The sequence below is a fragment of the Anabrus simplex genome, chromosome 2, assembly GCF_040414725.1.
Source record: "Anabrus simplex isolate iqAnaSimp1 chromosome 2, ASM4041472v1, whole genome shotgun sequence".
NCBI lineage: Eukaryota > Metazoa > Arthropoda > Insecta > Orthoptera > Tettigoniidae > Anabrus > Anabrus simplex.
This window is the reverse complement of record NC_090266.1, coordinates 153,305,865-153,326,125: the sequence shown is the minus strand read 5'-3', so window position 1 is coordinate 153,326,125 and position 20,261 is coordinate 153,305,865. Positions and strand designations below refer to the sequence as shown.

At 40.4% G+C, this 20,261-nt stretch overlaps 1 protein-coding gene across 1 annotated transcript in view; it reads left to right on the top strand.

Annotated features, from left to right (window-relative positions):
- Positions 1-20,261, top strand: part of LOC136863945 (zinc finger protein on ecdysone puffs) — a 259,166-nt gene that overhangs the window by 206,937 nt on the left and 31,968 nt on the right. The window lies entirely within an intron of this gene.

Genomic DNA, 20,261 nt, shown 5'->3' with positions numbered 1-20,261 from the left:
AAAGGGGTTTTCCAACTTGAGGGCTTGGCATGATCGAGGGCTGCACTTTAATAATAGGCCAATTTTTGTAAAATGCTGCAATTAGAACAGAGGTGCCAGTATCAAATACTTTGCATAGTTAAATTGAAATTAATGTTTAGTTATTTTGATTGCATAAGAAAGTGAAATTTAAAATAAGCAAAAAATTCCTTATACCCATAACAATCGAATTTCGAAGAATAACTCTCAGCAATGTCAGTTCATTTGAATTAATATTTTCAGAGGTGCCAACTATTACGGATTGTCCGTAATTAATACGGATTTCACTTTGCGATTACGGCATTACGGTCGAAGGGGAAATTATTACGGAAAAGCAACATTGTCACGATAAAAATTAATTTCTGCAAAAAAAGGAAGGAAGTAGAAAATGTTCAATCCCTGGTCAACCCTCCGCGTCTCAATGTTCGTAAGTTGGCAACTAAATATATTTGGCAGTTATTTGGTTGTCACTTCGTTTTGTGTCCCGCGAGCGTTGTGAAATCACGGCCAGCTACATAGACGTACGCTGCTCTCTTAGCTAGAATGATGTGGGAATGACGTATCAAGTCGGCCGTGAGGTAGGCTCTACTCCTTGCTCTGCTGTTCTCGAGTGCGTGGTTTGTTGTGTGCGTAGAACGAGTGGTATATTTAGCGCATTTCAATTCTAATTATCCTAGACGTTGATTCAAAAAGTAGTGATAATAGGTTTTGTGAAATGAAGCAGAGCAATTGTCAAATTGCATCTTCGAAGAAGACAGCAGTGTTACAGAAATATCGAGACGGTTCACAAAGGAATGGCCGTTCTTACTTGCCTCATGTGTTAGTGAAAACCACGTGTTCTGCAGTGTGTGTTCGTGTGATTTCTCTGTGGCTCACGGTGGACGAGATGATTGCAGAAGACACATAGAATCCAAGAAACATCGCACATACGGTGAATCAAAATTACGAAAAAAGACTGTTTCATCGTTCTTCGTAAAAAGTAATGAAACTGCGGTGACAAATGCTGCATTATTGTTCACATCATTTCTTTTGGAGCATAATATTCCGTTATCAGTTTCAGACCACACTGGAAATTTGTTTAGATCAATGTTCCCCGACTAAGATACCTCAGAAATATGGTTGTGCAAGAATTAAAACCTCTGCTTTGGTTCAATACACGGCATCTGAGGCAAAAAAAAAAAGGAAATGAGTGAACTTTTGCAAATAATGCCTTTTTCTTTGGCTACTGATGGTAGTACAGATTCAAATGCAGTTAAACTTTATCCTATAGTTGTATCTTTCTTTAATGTTCAGAGAGGCCAAATATCAACTCTTCTATTGTCATTGTTAGAGAGTACCAACAATACAGGTGAGGGAATTTTCTCTGTTATTAATAGTGAATTGTCTTCTTTAGCCATTCCATGAGAAAATTGCATTTCTTTTTCATCTGACAATGCATACACAATGATAGGGGCAAATAAAGGTGTTGCCAAATTTGTGAAGGACAGGCATTCTTCTGTTTATGTCCCGGGTTGTTCATGTCATCTCATACACATCTATGCACAAAAAGCAGCAGCCCAATTGCCAGTCAATGTAGAGAACTTTTTGGTTCAGTTATATTACTATCTTGATAAGAGTTCTAAAAGGCAAAACACGTTGAAAGTTTATCAGGCTGTTTGTGGCACAGAGGGTCACAAAATTTTGAAATATGTTAGTACCCATTGGCTCTCGCTTCTTCAGTCTATTGATAGTGTTCTTGAGCAGTGGGAAGCTTTGACACTCATGTTTTGTAGTGAGACCCACCATAAAAATGAGACCAAGAAGTTTGAAACTGTGAAATCTTCCATACAAGACCCACACACAAAACTGTTTTGTTACTTTCTTCAGAGTTCACTTCCTGTTTTTAACTCTGTGAATATATTTCTGCAACAAGATGCTCCAGCCATACATCTTCTTAGGAGGAAACTTACTTGTCTTTTAACCGACCTATTGGTCAGATTTGTTCAGCCATGTTCTCTTCAGTCAGAATCTACCTCCCTCTTGAGTGTTGAATTCAAGAGGAGGAAATACCAAAAAGCCAATGACGGCTTGGTAATTGGAGCAAAAGCTAGGGCGTACTTGAAAGATAATGACTGTGATGAAGAGATGTTTCATAATTCTGTCAGAGTTTTATATGGCAACTTGCAGTTATATTACCAGGAAATTTCCCCTTGATGATGAATTTCTTCATCATGCCGAAGTTGTAGACATCTCTCTCAGAATGAAGGTTTCCTATTCATCTCTTGAATATTTTGTTCAAAGATTCCCAACTTTGGTCAAGGAAAGTGATCATGACAAACTTGAAGAGGAATTTGCAGTTTACCAGTGTGATACTTTCCCTGAATACATTGTACATGGACCTAACATTGATGTGAATTGGGGCAACATTGCAGAGCTTAAAAATGAAAGTGGACAAATTCAGTATAAAACCTTAAGTAATGTTGTATTTGCAGTACTAAGTGTACCTCATAGTAACTCTCCCACAGAAAGAGTTTTCAGTGTTGTTAGGAAGAATCAGACAGAATTCAGGCCTACGTTAAGTACATCTACACTGGAATCACTTATGGTTCTGAAGACGAAAATGTCATCTCAGGGGGAAGTATGTTTCAAGAAAACCTACACCGAAAAGCAGCTGCTGGGTGCGAAACAAGCTACAGAGAATTTTTATCACAGAACTAACAGGTAATGAACAAATTTTATTGTGTATAGTTGTGGACAAAATATGACGACCTCGCCTAACACCACTACCCTCCAGCGGCAACCCGATGTCTATTAGGGGCTAATAGGATTTACTACGTCTGCCGTAGTCAGAGTTGCCAAATCGTCTACCTCATTAGCACCAAACGAGCCAGAGCAGGAATAAAACCTGTTTATGGAATCTATTTGTCATTTTGATGTAAAATGAATTATTATTATTATTATTATTATTATTATTATTATTATTATTATTATTATTATTGTAACCCGGGAATTTAGACATGAAAAAATTATGTTAATATTGTATTATAGCGATCTAAAGTAGGTTGTAGACTTGGGATTTTAGGCTCTAAAAAAATTAGTTTTAGGCGCCTAAAATAGGCTTTTAAAACAAGCAAATAGGCTTTTAAAAGGGAAAATAGGTACTACAAATGTTTTAAAAATGTGTGGATAGGCAGGAAATAGACTTTAAAATATTACAATATACGCCTAAACTGTAACGTGATACTTTTTTACTTTAACAAACGTGGTATCCCTATTCTTAACCGAAATAACTGCAAAATTAAGACAGAATAAAAAATATATTTATCAAAAACAATATTAAAAAGTCATGTGTCAAAAAAGTTATGGATTATATGATTATTATTATCAGTACTGATCTAAAACCTTAATACTAAAATCACTGTACACAATTACAGCACTGTAGGCATCCAATAACGGTGTAAACGCGAATGGCGTATGTGTTTATTATTTGTGAGGAACGTTCCTACAGTACTTTCATTCGTAGTTTGCTTTACAGTACATAACAAAAATCTTCTCCAAATTTTCCACAGTCAGGCTGTGTCTTTTGTCTGTTAAAATCATTTTGAAAGCAGAAAAGGAGCGCTTAACACTCGCAAGTGTTAGAGGGGCATAGGAACATTTACCTACATTTTTCAATTCAATTTCACTTGGTACGTCTACCTTTTCCCCATCCATTACCTGATGTACCCTTTTCAGCACTGAATAACCTGGGTTCTCTGCAGTACACTAGACCACTTGTCTCTTATTTTATCCCCTACCTTGTCCCTAGCACTTTGTATGTTATTCTCAGCTTCCTCAATTACAGAAAATTGCTGTTTGAGACTGTTTACTTTTTCCTCCATTTTTGTAATGGTGACTGGAAGAAATGAAAATTTGCCTGAATATACGCAATGTGTCTCTGAACACTGGAACAATCATTTAACAGCTCTTTGACAGACGACACACATGCAGAGTTGTCTGTTAAAGGCAAATTGTCTATCACAGTCATGATTTCCACAAGATGTTCTGCACCCCAACGGGTGATGATTGGCTATGCTGGAAGGGGAATAGAGGGGAGTTTCTCTCGAAAGATGGCTATTCTTGATGCAGCCTTACAGAACACTTTCTTCATTGTTAAAATGAGAGTATTTAGTGCAGGAAACTCGGCCCTAACAGTTTCTGCGAGTCTATGCAAGGCATGGGCCATTCAAGTAACATGAATTAAAGAAGGATAGAAAGTTTTCAGGAGAGGTGCAGTGGCAATCATGTAGGAAGCAGCATCGGAGACAAGGAGGAGGACTTTAGAATCATCAACACTCCCAGGATACAACAATTGCAACCCCTTGTTGATGAAGTATGCAATGCTTTAACTATTGACTTTCTCAAGCTGTTTAAAACAAAGAAGGTGAGCGGTAGATGTCTGATTGGGTTCCAGTTTTCCTACTATAAGGTTAACAATGTTCCTGCCCACAGAGTCGGTGGTTTCGTCCACACACAACCATATGCAAGACTCCCCAATATCCTCCCTGATTGACAAAATGACCTCTTTGTAACAGATATCTAAGTAGTTTTTCTTTAATGTAGATGCTGATGGGATGTGCTGCTTGGTGTATTTCTGTAAAAATCTCTGAAAACCGGATTATGCACAGCATTCCAGGGGATATTTGCTGCAACTAGGGCTCTACACATATCAGCATATAAACCATTATGGGTTGTAGGAGATATAGTTTGTGTGAGCAGAGTCTGTCTAATGTTATTTTTCATGGCTGCTTTCGATTTGTGACTGGCAGTATCTGCATGCTGCCGAAGGTGGCATTTTTTCTCATGTGAAATCTAAAACACAATAAAGTGATGTCAATTAGAGACTAAGATGAGGAATAGAAAAGGTGAGCTATTGAATAACATTTGTAATTTTGAACTATTTAAATACATTATTACTCCAAAGTTAATTAAGAACAAGAACACTACAGTCCCCGAAGGGCCTTGGCTTTCAATAACGGTTGCTGCCCAGATCATAGCCTGCAGATATTGGGTGACGTGTGATCAGTACGATACATCCCTCAGCCGTGCCGTATTGCCTTGCCTCCGTTACCCCTGCCCACTGTAGCTTTCCAATTGTCCTCACGATGCGGGGTCAACACCGTTCCAGACCTCATAGATTTCTAAATTACTGCCGGTACTGGAAATCAAACCCAGGTCGCCTGGACTAGGTCTGTACAATTAACCTTAGTTTTAGATTAATATGAAATTTAAGATATATGCACATACCTGTTTATTGTGGCAAAAAATAATCTTGCCATCAAAAATCATCCCTGGAAATTGTGCAAGCCATTGTTGTATAAGCGCACTCTTAGATGATTTCCTTTTAGGCATGATGAACTAAATTCACTTAAACAGATGTTCTTTCACTGGCGACTTGACACAGTATGTACCTTCTTACTACCTGCTACTTGTTCTTCCTAGATAATCCTCCCCCTCACCCCGTCACTCGACACAGTACGTCCTTTACTACCTGCTCGTTGTTCTTCTGAGCTAATCCTCCACCTCCACTCAGCATTCCTTTGGTGACAGTTGTCTGGGAAGAGCACATTTCTGTGAAAAAACCCACCCTCTGCTGTTCTGCTCGTTCCAGGGATGTCTTGTGTGATTGTAAAAATTATAGAAGTTGAATTTTATTTTAAATGTAGAAAATAGGCAGTTTTAGGCATTAAAATAGTAAAATAGGGTCTAAAGGTCCAAATAGGCATTTTAGGGCACTATAAAACTCTTAGTGTAAGGGATTTATCATGAAACGTCAACATATTTTTTAAAAATCATGTTATTTCATAAGGAAGGAAATAGGCATTTGCCTTAAAATCCCAGGTCTAGGTAACGAAGGGCGACCCCTGAATACTGAAAAGCAAACTTAAACGACCCATAAACTGGACTAGCTCAGTGATAGTGCGACGGGCTAGTAACCCGAAGTTGGGAGTCGCCGTGGGTTCAAATCCCACCTGCTGTTCTTGAAATGATTTCTGTAGTTTTTCCATTTCACGTAAATGCCGGAACATTATAAGGCTGAAATAGCCACATGAATAATAATAATAACAATAATATAATTTCCTGCTGTTGTTGCTATTATCATATAATTGTTAACAGAATGAATGTTCAAATTACCTAATTTTATCCCACCAGTAGGCTGCACAGTTTGTAATGTAAACAATTTTAAAAGTGAAAATAATATTGTATTCATACTGAATGAAGAGACAACTGAATTATTATTAACTATTCATAATTAGTATAATTATTGGCTCTTCTGTGGCCCAGATGGTAGCCTCTGATAGTTAAGGGAATTTTAAGGCGTTAACTCCCACTCCCCGGAGGTCCCTGGTTCGATTCCCGGCCAGGGATTTTTATCTGGACCTGAGGGCTGGTTCGAGGTCCACTCAGCCTACGTGATTAGAATTGAGGAGCTATCTAATGGTGAGATAGCGGCCCCGGTCTAGAAAGCCAAGAAAAACGGCCGAGAGGATTCGTCGTGCTGACCACACGACACCTCGTAATCTGCAGGCCTTCAAGCTGAGCGGCGGTCGCTTGGTAGGCCAAGGCCCTTCCAGGGCTGTAGTGCCATGGGGGGGGTCCATAAATATTTGTAAAAGGGAAAAATACATTTAATTTGACGTATGGGTAGCTTTTGACGTAGCTTTCCTGGGGAAGCTAGTTGTTATTATTATTATTATTATTATTATTATTTTTATTATTATTATTATTATTAACAACAAATACGTCGCAGTTGGGAATAGGCGGTAATGGTCACTTACATTAGTGTGATAATGAACTAAATTTAAAATATAATTACCCCACTACTACTACTACTACCACCACCACCACCACCACTACAACAAGAGTACAAAAAGCAATTCCATGGAAAGAAAATATTAAGAGAAATACTACTAGTTTAACATTTTAAATCCAGTATCATCATATACCGGTACATAAAGATTAACCATTAATCCATTACATTTCTTATTAAACTTTGACCTCAATCCTCGTCGTCGTCGTCATCCTCCTCAGAACCAGAAGAATCTGTTGGTTGTATACAAATCTTCTCATTGGCAACGATGGATTGAAGGTTCTTGTAGCTATTTTCTATTTTCTCCACGTTGCTTAAGTAATTTCTCCACTTTTCAGGTGTCACGATTATACAGGCTTCCTTCAGTGATTGATTAATTTCTTAGGTTTTGTGATGCGGTCCTCTTTATCTCTGCCCACACCATCTCAATGGGATTAAAATGCAGTGGTATGGCGGTATGCGCAAGACTGTGCCCATAACTGGCTGCCAATTGGTCTACAACATACTACTTGTACGAATAAGATGAGGGACAGGAATATTTTTATCAATCATATATTGAAGGATTCGATCTTTCTTTTACAGGATTGATTGGGTTTAGAGTTAAATACACGGCTGTGGTAGGAAGCATTATCCATAACTATTACAGATGGTCCTTCTAAGCGTCGTAGTATCTTCTCTTTACCGCAGTAACAGAGATTCCTGTCGCTTCCGATGCTAAATTATTTCAATTTTTACCAGTTACAACACTGCCATTTCCTAAAACATCTCGTAAGGAATTTTTAATGTTCCTCACCAAATCACGGTTTGTTTTCGAAATTTAACACCTCTGCCAATCACATTTTCATCACTTTTAGTTGGAATTCTTGGTGAGGACGAAGAAGAAGAAGGTCCAGACAGCTGATTTAATTCCGCTTCGTTACACCGTGATTCTTGATTTACCCACGGCCGGAAGAATACCGACATATTACTGCTCTTGCGCTAAACTTATAAGTTATAAATATTACAAATATCAGCTATTTCGTATCTCACTATTAATAATGCTCACTAGGTCACTACACTGCTCTCAGCATGAAGAAAGAGTCAAGACTGAAGAGTGATTTGGCAACCTCTCCATACCAAGCAAGGATCACATGGAGCTCATTAACTCAGCAGGGTGCAGGGTGGGATTTACAGCTGGCTTCCAGGTTGCTTCCAAGAACTGAGGTCGTCATGTTTTGTCCCCAACTATAATATGATATACTTTAGAATAGATTGCTGTAGGAAAGGGCAAATGGGATACTTTGTATTTAACTCGTAAACGTTTTGTTGGGGAAAGGAGGGGGGGGGGGGGGTGCGTGAGTTAGTAATGGGATTACTGAAAACCCACTTCAAAGGTTGGCACCTCTGCTCTATGACCATTCACCCATCACTATTTCAGCTGATGCATTCATTGAAGCCAGTGACATCACATCGATTATTCTGCCATGTTCTTCCTATGCCCAGTCCATTCCTCCGCGTCTTTGTGCATGTGTATGTGGGTTTTTCTATGCTACGCCTTCTCTCCAGCCACTATTTATTCCACCTTGAGGCTGTACTCTCCAGAGATGATTTCCCGGGCCTGTAGGAGAGAGAGCTGCTGCATTATTTCTGTGTCTTAACACATTTCTACAAGTGTTATGTTTATTTAAATTTAAGAATTTCATCTTATATCTGTATTGAACTGATAACATAAGAGAGGTAACATAAAGGGTCCAACTTTTCAGTACAACATTTTACTTGGGACTAGTTTCAAGCTGTTGTGCGTCATCTTCAGCCAAAATATGAGAACAGGCATGGGTACATATATACATACATATACAGTGCACTGTATTGCAGGTTTTGTATATGTATGTACCCATGCCTGTTCGCACAATAGCGTTGAAATTAGTCCCAAGTAAAATGTTGTAACTTAACTATTATAACATTCTTTTTGTATTGAAAAGGTGGACCCTTTGTTACCTCTCTCTTGTGCTATGTTTATGCGCATTAAACTTTCCTTCTGTCTTTCAGTGGAATTTAATTTTGAACTAAGCGTTGTCCAGGGACGAACATATTCTACAACGCTACGTACTCTAAACTTCGAACTGAACTTACGGTTTGTGGATGATTTTCCGAGTGTAATAGTATTTCAACACAGACAAACTGTGCTACCGTCCCTCTCCTTGTCCCTTTGAACCTTCCCCTGTATTTGTATTCATGTATTGTTCAAGTAATATTTCTATTGTATCAATGTTATTTACACTTGGTGTTTCTGTCGAAAAGTGTAAGGTTACGTTATAACTATTCCTCTTGTAAATATTCACGGGTGGGAAGTTTGTATCACTAGTGGCAATTCAAACTCTATGCGAATTTACCACTCACTTGTATCTACTTGTCATATTGTGGTCATATTATATTTCCTCTTCGTTCTGGGTTATGTTGTTAAAATATATTCCTTTTAAAGCCTTTACTGCAAGGAAATGTTACTTTTCTCTTAAGTAAATGACTAGATCTGCTGGTACAGTAGAACCCCGTTTATCTGAGATAAAGGGGGCGGAGCCACTTCGGTTGATGCATGTTTTTTTTTTTTCGGATGACCCATGGTAAATATTTTCAGAAGTTAAATGTCGAAATAAAAGTGCATAAACTCTGTTAAGCAATGGTGCATACTGTATATTAACATTAAAATGTTTACATAATGTCACTGGTTGTATAAAATCAGTGATTTTCTTCTAAATTTTCTTGGTGCAGGGCTGTCGTTCAGCTACCGTTAAATCAACAGTACATCAGCTGGTGTATATTCATTGCTTTGTTCAGCAATGCTCAAAGCGATCTGAAATAATGAAACTTTTCTTGGTTACTATGGAACTGAATGCCGTATACAGTAATTTTATTACAGTACTGTAATTAAAGCGTGTGGTATAGCATTTTAATAAAAATTTGAAATCTTACCTCCGGTGCATTGAATCCATCATCTAATGTTAACTCGATTCTCAGAATTGCTGTTGTCAAGGTTAGTGTTGTCTGCATAATCTTCATGACGAATAATACAATAATAATAATAATAATAATAATACACTAATAATTGCTGCTTGTTCAAAAGAAAATGTATTCTGGCATAAGTAATAATATAAAAATAGGGTTCGCCTAGAAGCTCTCAGCACATATAGCAAGAGAATTACTAATATCGATGGCTAAGAACAAGAGGGTTAAGAACTGAATATTAAAACACAATTTTGCCAGAGGATTTTGGTTAAGCTGGGTTTTGGTTGAGAGAGGTTCTACTTTATATCATATTTAGGCCTACTCCCTTTTTTGTACTATCCACTACGGACCTCTGTCTACCTGTCCACACTTCCACTTCCTTTCTGGTCTTGGACTACAGGGTGGTCTGAAACAACGTGAACCGGGTATATGCGCATTAGAGAGTTGGTCATACTGATACATAATTGGGAAAAAATTAGATATCACGCACCATTGTCATTTTTATCAGCTGCTGAACTTGGCCTATCAGATTAACTTTCAATATTTGGGACAAATATTTCAGGTTCCCTATGGGAATCAACATCTGCATTATGGCTCTCAAACCTGAACAAGCCACATGCAGATTGGCTAACTTCAGCCGTTGATAAAATGACAACGGCACGAGATATCAACAAATTTTTTCAAATAATTTAGCAGTATGACCAATGCTGTAATGCTCATATACTCGGTTCACATTGTTCCCGACTATTGTCTTCAATCAATTACTACTGATCTGCATTTAGGGCAGTCGCCCAGGTGTTCTTTTCTTAAATAATTGCAAAGAAATTGGAAATTTATTGAACATCTCCCTTGGTAAGTTATTCCAATCCGTAACTCCCCTTCCTATAAACAAATGTTTGCCTCAATTTGTCCTTTTGAATTTCAGCTTTATGTTCTTATTGTGATCTTTCCTACTTTTAAAGACACCACTCAAACTTATTCGTCTACTAATGTCATTTCACGCTATCTTTCCTGACAGCTCGGAGCATACCACTTACATGTGATAAAACTTTTTTTTAAAATCTGTATTGATGATATTTGATTGTAATAATAATAATAATAATAATAATAATAATAATAATAATAATAATAATAAGTTAATTTATTATTTTGACCACCAGTACAATAAATCTGGTCTTACCGGGCGAGTTGGCCGTGCGGTTAGGGGTGCGCAGCTGTGAGCTTGCATCCAGGAGATAGCGGGTTCGAATCCCACTCTCGGTAGCCCTGAAGATGGTTTTCCGTGGTTTCCCATTTTCACACCAGGCAAATGCTGGAGCTGTACCTTAAATAAGGCCACGGCCGCATCCTTCCACTTCCTAGGCCTTTCCTCTCCCATCGTTGCCATAAGACATATCTGTGTCGGTGCGACGTAAAACAAAATAGCAAAAAAAAGTAATTAAACCCGAGAGGACTTTTCTTATTTGTGAAACTCACAGCCTGACTTTTAACCCACTTTATCATCATACCATTGCCTACTGTCCATCTCACAACATTATCAAGGTCATTTTGGAGTTGCTCACAATCTTGTAACTTTATTACTCTGTACAGAATAACATCATCTGCAAAAAGCCTTATCTCTGATTCCACTTCTTTACACGTATCATTGTTATGTATAAGAAAACATAAAGGTCCAATAATACTGCCCTGAGGAATTCCCCTCTTGATTATTACAGGGACAGATAAAGCTTTACTTTTTTCGTAGTACGAGGATTGGGGCAAAAGTCATGGCAAATATTTCTTTTTTTGTAGATATGTGAATGGATCACAATCATATATGTGCCATGTGGAAGTTCTGGAGGCATAGTGTGTATGCAGAACTACAGATGGCTCTGTGATAGCTGGTAGTAGTGCAGCGAGGGCTGTGAAATCAGTCAGTTGGTGAGTGTCGTGCATGATGAAAGTAACCTGTGTTGAGCAGCGTGCTTACGTAAAAAATAGCCGTTCTCCGAGGGAGAAATGCGATGGAACGTCCCAGTGAATTAGTGGAAGCCCTTGGGGAAAATGCCCTACCATACTGTACAGTAGCACGGTGGGTAGGAAAGTTTCAGCAAGGACGTGTGTCAACCGGTGATGAGCAACGTTCGGGACGATCTGTCAGTGTGCGGACCGATATGGCACGTGTCGTCATCAAGCATTTCCTGGATGAAGACAGACGATGGGCGCTACTGGGGTTAGATAGGGCAAGTGGCATCGAGAAACGCACCGTCCACGGGATATTGCGTAATGTGCTGCAACTGCGCAAAATCGCATCGCGGTGGGTACCGCATGCACTGACGGAAGTTCAAAGGTGGGTGCGCTATGCAATATGCTCTGACCACCTTGCACACTGGCAACAAGACGGCGATCAATTCTTGTCGCGTATAATTGCCATTGCATACCTGCCAAGTATTCCGATTTTTCCGTAAAATGTACGGATTTTGAGTGTGTTTTGTTATTGTACGGATTTTGAATATCCGCGCTTGGCTTCGCTTCTGCGGTCAAATCGGATTTGTTTGACTTTCGATAATAGCTGGTAATACGAGATACAGTGTTTGAAATTCGACCGCTAAATGTATTGATAATCACATTATCGATTATCAACGTGCTTATGTCACCTGTTCGACCTCAACTGCTACTTCATTCACTCAGATGTTCCCAAACAAGTAGAAGGCTGCGATTTTGAAGAAAAGAAATCCGTGAAAAGTAGCAGGCTGTGAATTTATATAAAACAACTTTAGTAACTGCGTCTTGCTTCGTAGCAGCTGAAAGGCTTTGTCTATGTGCATGTGTAACATTGGCGGTAGTTCTGAAACTCATGGAAATGTGTGACGAATTTCTAAGCGATTTAGTAATGTACACTGACTGACAGTGCAAATGCAACACCAAGAAGGAGTGGTCAGAACTTTATGCCAATTGCAGGGTAGACTGACGTCACTGAGGTATGCTCATGATGTGAAATGCGCCGCTATGCTGCGCACGTAGCTAACGATAAATGAGACACGGCGTTGGCGAATGGCCCACTTCGTACCGTGATTTCTCAGCCGACAGTCATTGTAGAACGTGTTGTCGTGTGCCACAGGACACGTGTATAGCTAAGAATGCCAGGCCGCCGTCAACGGAGGCATTTCCAGCAGACAAACGACTTTACGAGGGGTATGGTGATCGGGCTGTGAAGGGCAGGTTGGTCGCTTCGTCAAATCGCAGCCGATACCCATAGGGATGTGTCCACGGTGCAGCGCCTGTGGCGAAGATGGTTGGCGCAGGGACATGTGGCACGTGCGAGGGGTCCAGGCGCAGCCCGAGTGGCGTCAGCACGCGAGGATCGGTGCATCCGCCGCCAAGCGGTGGCAGCCCCGCACGCCACGTCAACCGCCATTCTTCAGCATGTGCAAGACACCCTGGCTGTTCCAATATCGACCAGAACAATTTCCCGTCGATTGGTTGAAGGAGGCCTGCACTCCCGGCGTCCGCTCAGAAGACTACCATTGACTCCACAGCATAGACGTGCACGCCTGGCATGGTGCCGGGCTAGAGCGACTTGGATGAGGGAATGGCGGAACGTCGTGTTCTCTGATGAGTCACGCTTCTGTTCTGTCAGTGATAGTCACCGCAGACGAGTGTGGCGTCGGCGTGGAGAAAGGTCAAATCCGGCAGTAACTGTGGAGCGCCCTACCGCTAGACAACGCGGCATCATGGTTTGGGGCGCTATTGCGTATGATTCCACGTCACCTCTAGTGCGTATTCAAGGCACGTTAAATGCCCACCGCTACGTGCAGCATGTGCTGCGGCCGGTGGCACTCCCGTACCTTCAGGGGCTGCCCAATGCTCTGTTTCAGCAGGATAATGCCCGCCCACACACTGCTCGCATCTCCCAACAGGCTCTACGAGGTGTACAGATGCTTCCGTGGCCAGCGTACTCTCCGGATCTCTCACCAATCGAACACGTGTGGGATCTCATTGGACGCCGTTTGCAAACTCTGCCCCAGCCTCGTACGGACGACCAACTGTGGCAAATGGTTGACAGAGAATGGAGAACCATCCCTCAGGACACCATCCGCACTCTTATTGACTCTGTACCTCGACGTGTTTCTGCGTACATCGCCGCTCGCGGTGGTCCGACATCCTACTGAGTCGATGCCGTGCGCATTGTGTAACCTGCATATCAGTTTGAAATAAACATCAATTATTCGTCCGTGCCGTCTCTGTTTTTTCCCTAACTTTCATCCCTTTCGAACCACTCCTTCTTGGTGTTGCATTTGCTCTGTCAGTCAGTGTACATAACAAGTTCAACTAAGAAATGATATTATCAGTCTTTTCGTGAAGCATATTCTGCTTAATTTCCTTGTTTTATACGATCAAGGAAAGTGTTTCCAGTGTAAAGTGAAAACAGATGAGCTCCCATCAAGATGTAACTTCGTGTATTTAGTTTCAGGGTTGATCATAACATATACAGTAAAACCTCGATGCATCGTTCTTCAGGGGACAGGGGTAAATGAAGACTGATGTAGGGAAAACTATAAATGCGGGTAACATAAAAATAGGGGGAAAGCAAAATAATAAAATACAGGTACTGTATTGGGACATTTTTCGTTCTGCAAAAATATTATTTTTATTCTTCTTATTATTAGAACAACAATAATGGCGCGTGGCCTCCGGAGCCGGGTGCATGTTTTTCGAGTTGTCGCGTGATAGGCGATCTCCGCGCATATTAAAATGCGGCCCTTCCTAAGATGAATTCTAATGTTTAATTGGGCAAACAGACAGCCCTTGATGTGTTGGAATTAACCAAGGACAGTTAAAATCCTCGACCCATTCGAGACCGCTTGAACCAAAGGCCAACACGTGCTAACCATTTATCTCATACTATACATAACGGTATCATGATATAGGCCTACGAGGTGGAAATAAAAAGCGTGACTTTTACGCCGTTTCGTTTCACTTTTCTTTACACATTTCATAATACTTGAAAACCTTTAAGTTCTCTTATTGCAAATTAAATATATACATGGATATTACGGCGATAACCTGTATTTAGGTAAATATTCCGTAGATCCTTTGCGAACGATAGGTTAGGTACCCAACACGGCGCGACTCCCGCAGCTCAGCTCAGACGATGTCACAGTGGTTAGAAATTCAACGCAGCTCGTCTCGAATGATGCCACAACAGCTTGAGCGAAGCTGCTGACTTAGGAACTAGTTACACGACTAGGCTATGAGAAAATATTATTGGTCTGGCTTAGTTAGGTCCATCTTGTAACAAGATTATTGGGCAGAGGGCAACAAAGCGGTCAACAGGTCTCTAGCATCCCACACACTCCACAAGGTGACACGATTAATCATCCTGCAAGTAATTAAAACGAATGTGGTGCAATGCGCGATTTTCTCTTTTTTTCAACGAAGTTGGCAGACATAGCCAGCCTATAACAACACAAAATGGTGGCAAATTTGAGTTTTACGCTGTCTACGTTTTAATTCTTGTAAATAATAAAAATATTTCGAGGGGTCTGTTAGTGGGTCGAGGAGAAGCGTTGGCACCACGAGGCTCGTAGTGAGGTTGCGCGTGAATAACCTGCGCACAGCACTCCAGCCTACAAGATCCTTGTTCAAGACTAGCAACCCCGAATCGCTCGTACATTCTCACAACAGGTTGCCGCTATTACATGCTAAGAGTATTGAGCAGTCCCTCTAAATTCAAACAAATGTTGGGTATATTTTTCTTACGTACGATCGATCAATGCGGGAAAATTGTGACCGAGGACAAATAATTTTTCGACGATCGATGCGGTAAAACGGTAGTTCGAGAAACGATGGATGTGGGGAAATTTAACATTGGTTTATATTGAACTTTTTTGGACCGAATAAATTCAACGATGAATACGGGAAAACGACAGTTCCGGGAACGATGAATCAAGGTTCTACTGTATTAGCATTGTTTATAATCCCCCCCCCCCTTGCCGTCCTTTTCCATTATGTCTCAAGACTGTTATGCATGTGCATGTTGTTAAAAATTTTCTGTTAAGGATCTTCCGGATTTCTCTTTTCGAAATTTGGCAGGTATGCCATTGATGAATTTTGGGCCAGGGCATAACGAACCAGAACTGAAACGTCAGTCTGTGGAGTGGCGACATGCTGGATCATCAAGGCGGCAGAAGGTCCATCAGAATCCTTCCCCACCTAGCTCGATAGCTGCAGTCGCTTAAGTGCGGCCAGTATCCAGTATTCGGGAGATAGTAGGTTCGAACCCCACTGTCGGCAGCCCTGAAAATGGTTTTCCGTGGTTTCCCATTTTCACACCAGGCAAATGCTAGGGCCTTAATTAAGGCCACGGCCACTTTCTTCCCACTCCTAGCCCTTTCCTGTCCCATCGTCGCCGTAAGACCTATCTGTGTCGGTGCGACGTAAAACAACTAGAAAAAAAAAAGAATCCTTCCCCAGTCAGATTGATGGTGATCGTCGCGTATGACGTCAGGGGTGTAATTTTTTGCCACTTTGTTCCACATGGCAGAACAGTGACCGCACAGTACTACAGGGACTTCCTGGTGCGACAGGTACGACGTGGCGTTCGGTATAAATGTCCGGATCTTGTGGACAGTGCAATAATCCTGCACGACAATGCAAACGCACATAAAGCAGAGTATGTAGGGCAGCTACTGCGACGTTGGGGATGGGAAGAATTGGAGCACTCGCCGTACTCTCCCGACATTTCGCCCTGTGAATTTGAGCTTGTTCAAAAGGTCAAGGAACCACTGCGTGGTAGGCGGTTTGCCGCACGAGAGAACATTGCTAATGCTGTGCGCCAACAGGTGACCCGATTCACAAATGCTGAGGCAGATGGTATTCAACGCCTCCCACATCGTTGGCAGCGTGTGGTGTCAGTAGCAGGGGACTACCTTGAGGGTCTTTAGGCCCAGGTTTGGCATGTCAACTTTGTGTACTGTGTTGTCATTTTTTTGCACTGGGAAGGCCGTATTGCCCTGTATACTACCGTAATAAATTCGTGTGTTACAGTGCTATTCATTGTCCACACCTGTAGTTAACACCTTGTCCTTTCGTGTCTATTTGTCACATTTTCCAACCGGACTGGTACCTTCAAGAAAAAAAAATAGTTGCCATGACTTTTGCCCCAACCTCGTATGTTGTCTTCAACACATGTCAGCTTAGGACATTTGTTCTTTCTCTTTATTAGTGTCTCTATTCGTTGTCAATATTTTTTCTTGCTTTTTGTTTTTAAATATTCTTTGGAAGATGATGTCAAAACCTTTTATCTTTTAAGGTAATACACCTCATTGCACGTTAAGCACACCTTTGCATCTTCGGAGTCTAGTGACAGTGTTTCCCCATGTCCTGTTTTTCCATAATACTGTCCACCACAGAGAAAAACAGAGTGTATAGATTTTAGTGGTTTTTTAACATTCTTCACAGGTATAGGCATTAGAAAGTATTTTTTAGTGATATGTTGATTTTTAATTCAAACAGTGGTGTTTTGTGTTTTTATGTTTTTGGCAAAAATGTTAGTTTGGGAAGCAATCTGGTTTGTACAATTAGTGCTTTTAAAAACTTATAAGAAAATGAATAAAACATAAAGTAAAAAAAAAAAGCTGGAAAACCGATAATGCACCTATGGAAGAATGAGAAAACACAAGGAAGTCATTTTAATTTTACATTTATCTCCATGCAGCATCTCAAAAAACATATTTTAAATGAGTACAAGTTATGTTTTTCAGTTTTATCCTAATACTGCAGTGAAATTATTGAAAGTAGATCATGGTCAGTGTCTCGGTATTTCAGTATTTGCAGCTGTCAATCGTCGCCTCCTATCACTTACTATGCGACTATATTTTGAAAATGACCTTACTGAATCCACATTTGAACATGGATACTACACACATTTTAATGCAGCAGTTGCGTAGTCTTGGTGAGCAAGCCATAATATCATGAGGATCTCTGGAACATTCACATAATCTTCTCGACGCACTTGGTTCTTTGATGGCAGTCGGGTAAATGCTGTTGGCCTCTAAAAGCTGTTGAGACTCCATCCTGTTATGAAAAGGGGCATTATTCTTAAACTGGAGCAGTTCTGTAGGAGACACGTTCTTAGGTGCATGCCGAGGATCAAACAGCGACCCAATGGATTCTACAGTCTTCTTGGCTGGATCCGTGGTCTTTAAAGACCTGACCTTTACTAGAACTGACTGGGCAACACACGTAAGCTTGGACTTCACCATTATCTGCATCTTTTGAGGAAGCTGTTCCAAGTTCTGGAGGATTGATTGAATACTCCACCATTGCCACTGGGTTTTACCTCGAGGGCATCTAGCTTCCCAGCGAGTACCTGAATTGCTGAATACTTAGATCCCTCTAAGAAATTAAGCAAGTCCATAAGGGAGGTACCAACAACAGAAACATACACTGCTTGTAATTTTATCATTTTTATTGTGGAAGTCGATGCTGTTTGGAAAATTTTTGATATTCCAGTGTTTTGAAAAATGCTACCAGATTTTCCATGTGTGTGACTATATATATTGCAGCCTTAAACCAAGAATTCCATTTTGTACACGTAGTGTAGGCATTGAGAAAGCTAGAATTTCATCCCCTTTTTTTGGTGTTTTCGTATTTTTCTCCCAAATGCTGTGTAGTTGCTTTTTCTTTTTCGAGTATTTAAAAGGGCATTCTTGCCTGTTTTTGTTTTTTTAGCTCTTCCTTAATTTTCCCCCTCTTTCCTTCACTGATCATGGGGATGTATTTCTGACAGATCCGATTTGCTGATGGTAAATGTCCACTTCCGCAAACATACTTATTAAGCAAAGTACAGATGGCAGGATTCTCTAGTTTTTCTACTGGTACGCTAACTTTTTCAAACGCAGTAGCAGGGTCCTAAATAAACTACTTTCGAATCCTTCACACGACTAACAGTTGATAATGTTTCATTCAATGTGGCCACTCTAGCAACACTAACTTCCAGGCGCAAATTTTAAGTCTGTCCGCAGCAGAAACTGCTACCTTCGGCATTTTAAAACCCAATTTTGTGATGTCCAGTAACAAACACTGTTATCACACTGATTGTAGTCGCACACCAGTATAAAGTCGTAGCCACATGCAAACTTTATTTCTGAATTCCTTTTATAATATTTAAATTATGTCGCACCTCATCTTTGCTTGCTGCTATGTTCGTAACTACCCCAACGAAACCGTGGTCTCAGACTGATTCACGCAAATAACACACCAGCGTCAATGATAACTCACAATTTGTGCACCTTTTTATTAAATTATGGTATATACAATTCTTTAGTAAGAATTACACTTGCTACATGTAACAGGAGGCAGAAGTAGTTCCTAAAAACAGTTGCACACTATTTTGAGGTAGTCGGCCAAACGGTTCGTGCCACAAGATAACAGCTGTTCACCACCAGCGGCCACACAGCTATCATCCAAGACAGCTGCCATGTGAGGAGACTATCAACAATATATCATAGTATTGATTGGCCCTCGAGAAATTATACAATTGATCATTCTGAAATTTACACCAAACCATTTGAATATCGGCTTGGAGAGGTGTGGAAAAATATTTATAAAAATGTTTTTATTCACAGTTTGTGGTGTTATTCATAGAATTCACATTATTTTGTGATTAAAATTCACTCCTTGACGACACAAAATGTGTAAGAACATGAAAATAAAACCATCCTAACCTTTATATACGATTTTTAAGTTTTATCACTACTGAACAAAAATTAACTGCTCTATTCATAGGACATGGGCTTATTCAATTTTTAGTCAATGGACAGTGACACTCTGTATTTTATTAGATAAAATAATTTTTGAGGTGCTACGGCTGAAGAAGTCTTAAATAGAAGACAATGCGTTCCAAATTATGCGTAAATAGTTTAAGATGAAATGTATTTTCACTAGTAAAGTTAAGTGTATTGATTATGTGGATCATGAAACCAAATATTTGTTCTTAATTAAGCTATATACCAATATAATTAAATTTGGTAAATGTGCAGCATTGCGATATTGTCGGAGCCACCGCGATGTTGGATCTATAACCTATACCAGTGGTTCCCAACCTGGGGGCAATCCCTCCCAAGTAGCCAATTTGGGTTGTCAGTGGTGCAGTAAATAATTGAGGGGCGATGAGTATTCAGAGGGGGGGAAATTAAAATAGTAGTGTACAGTAGACGTTGCCGGGTAGCACGATTCACTGGCTATTCTCAGCCGGCAAATTCACTGCACTCACCCCTCTCCACAGTCCCCACCTGTTGTTGCTCAGCACAGCCGACTGGTCACCCAACCCCTCCCCCTCCTGCTATCACAACACACTTGCCATTGACCTACATTAGTCTTCAGTCTTAAGTAGCCTTTGTGTGCCTCACCGTCAGTTTTTGTGTGTTTGTTTTGAAGTGTAGAAGTT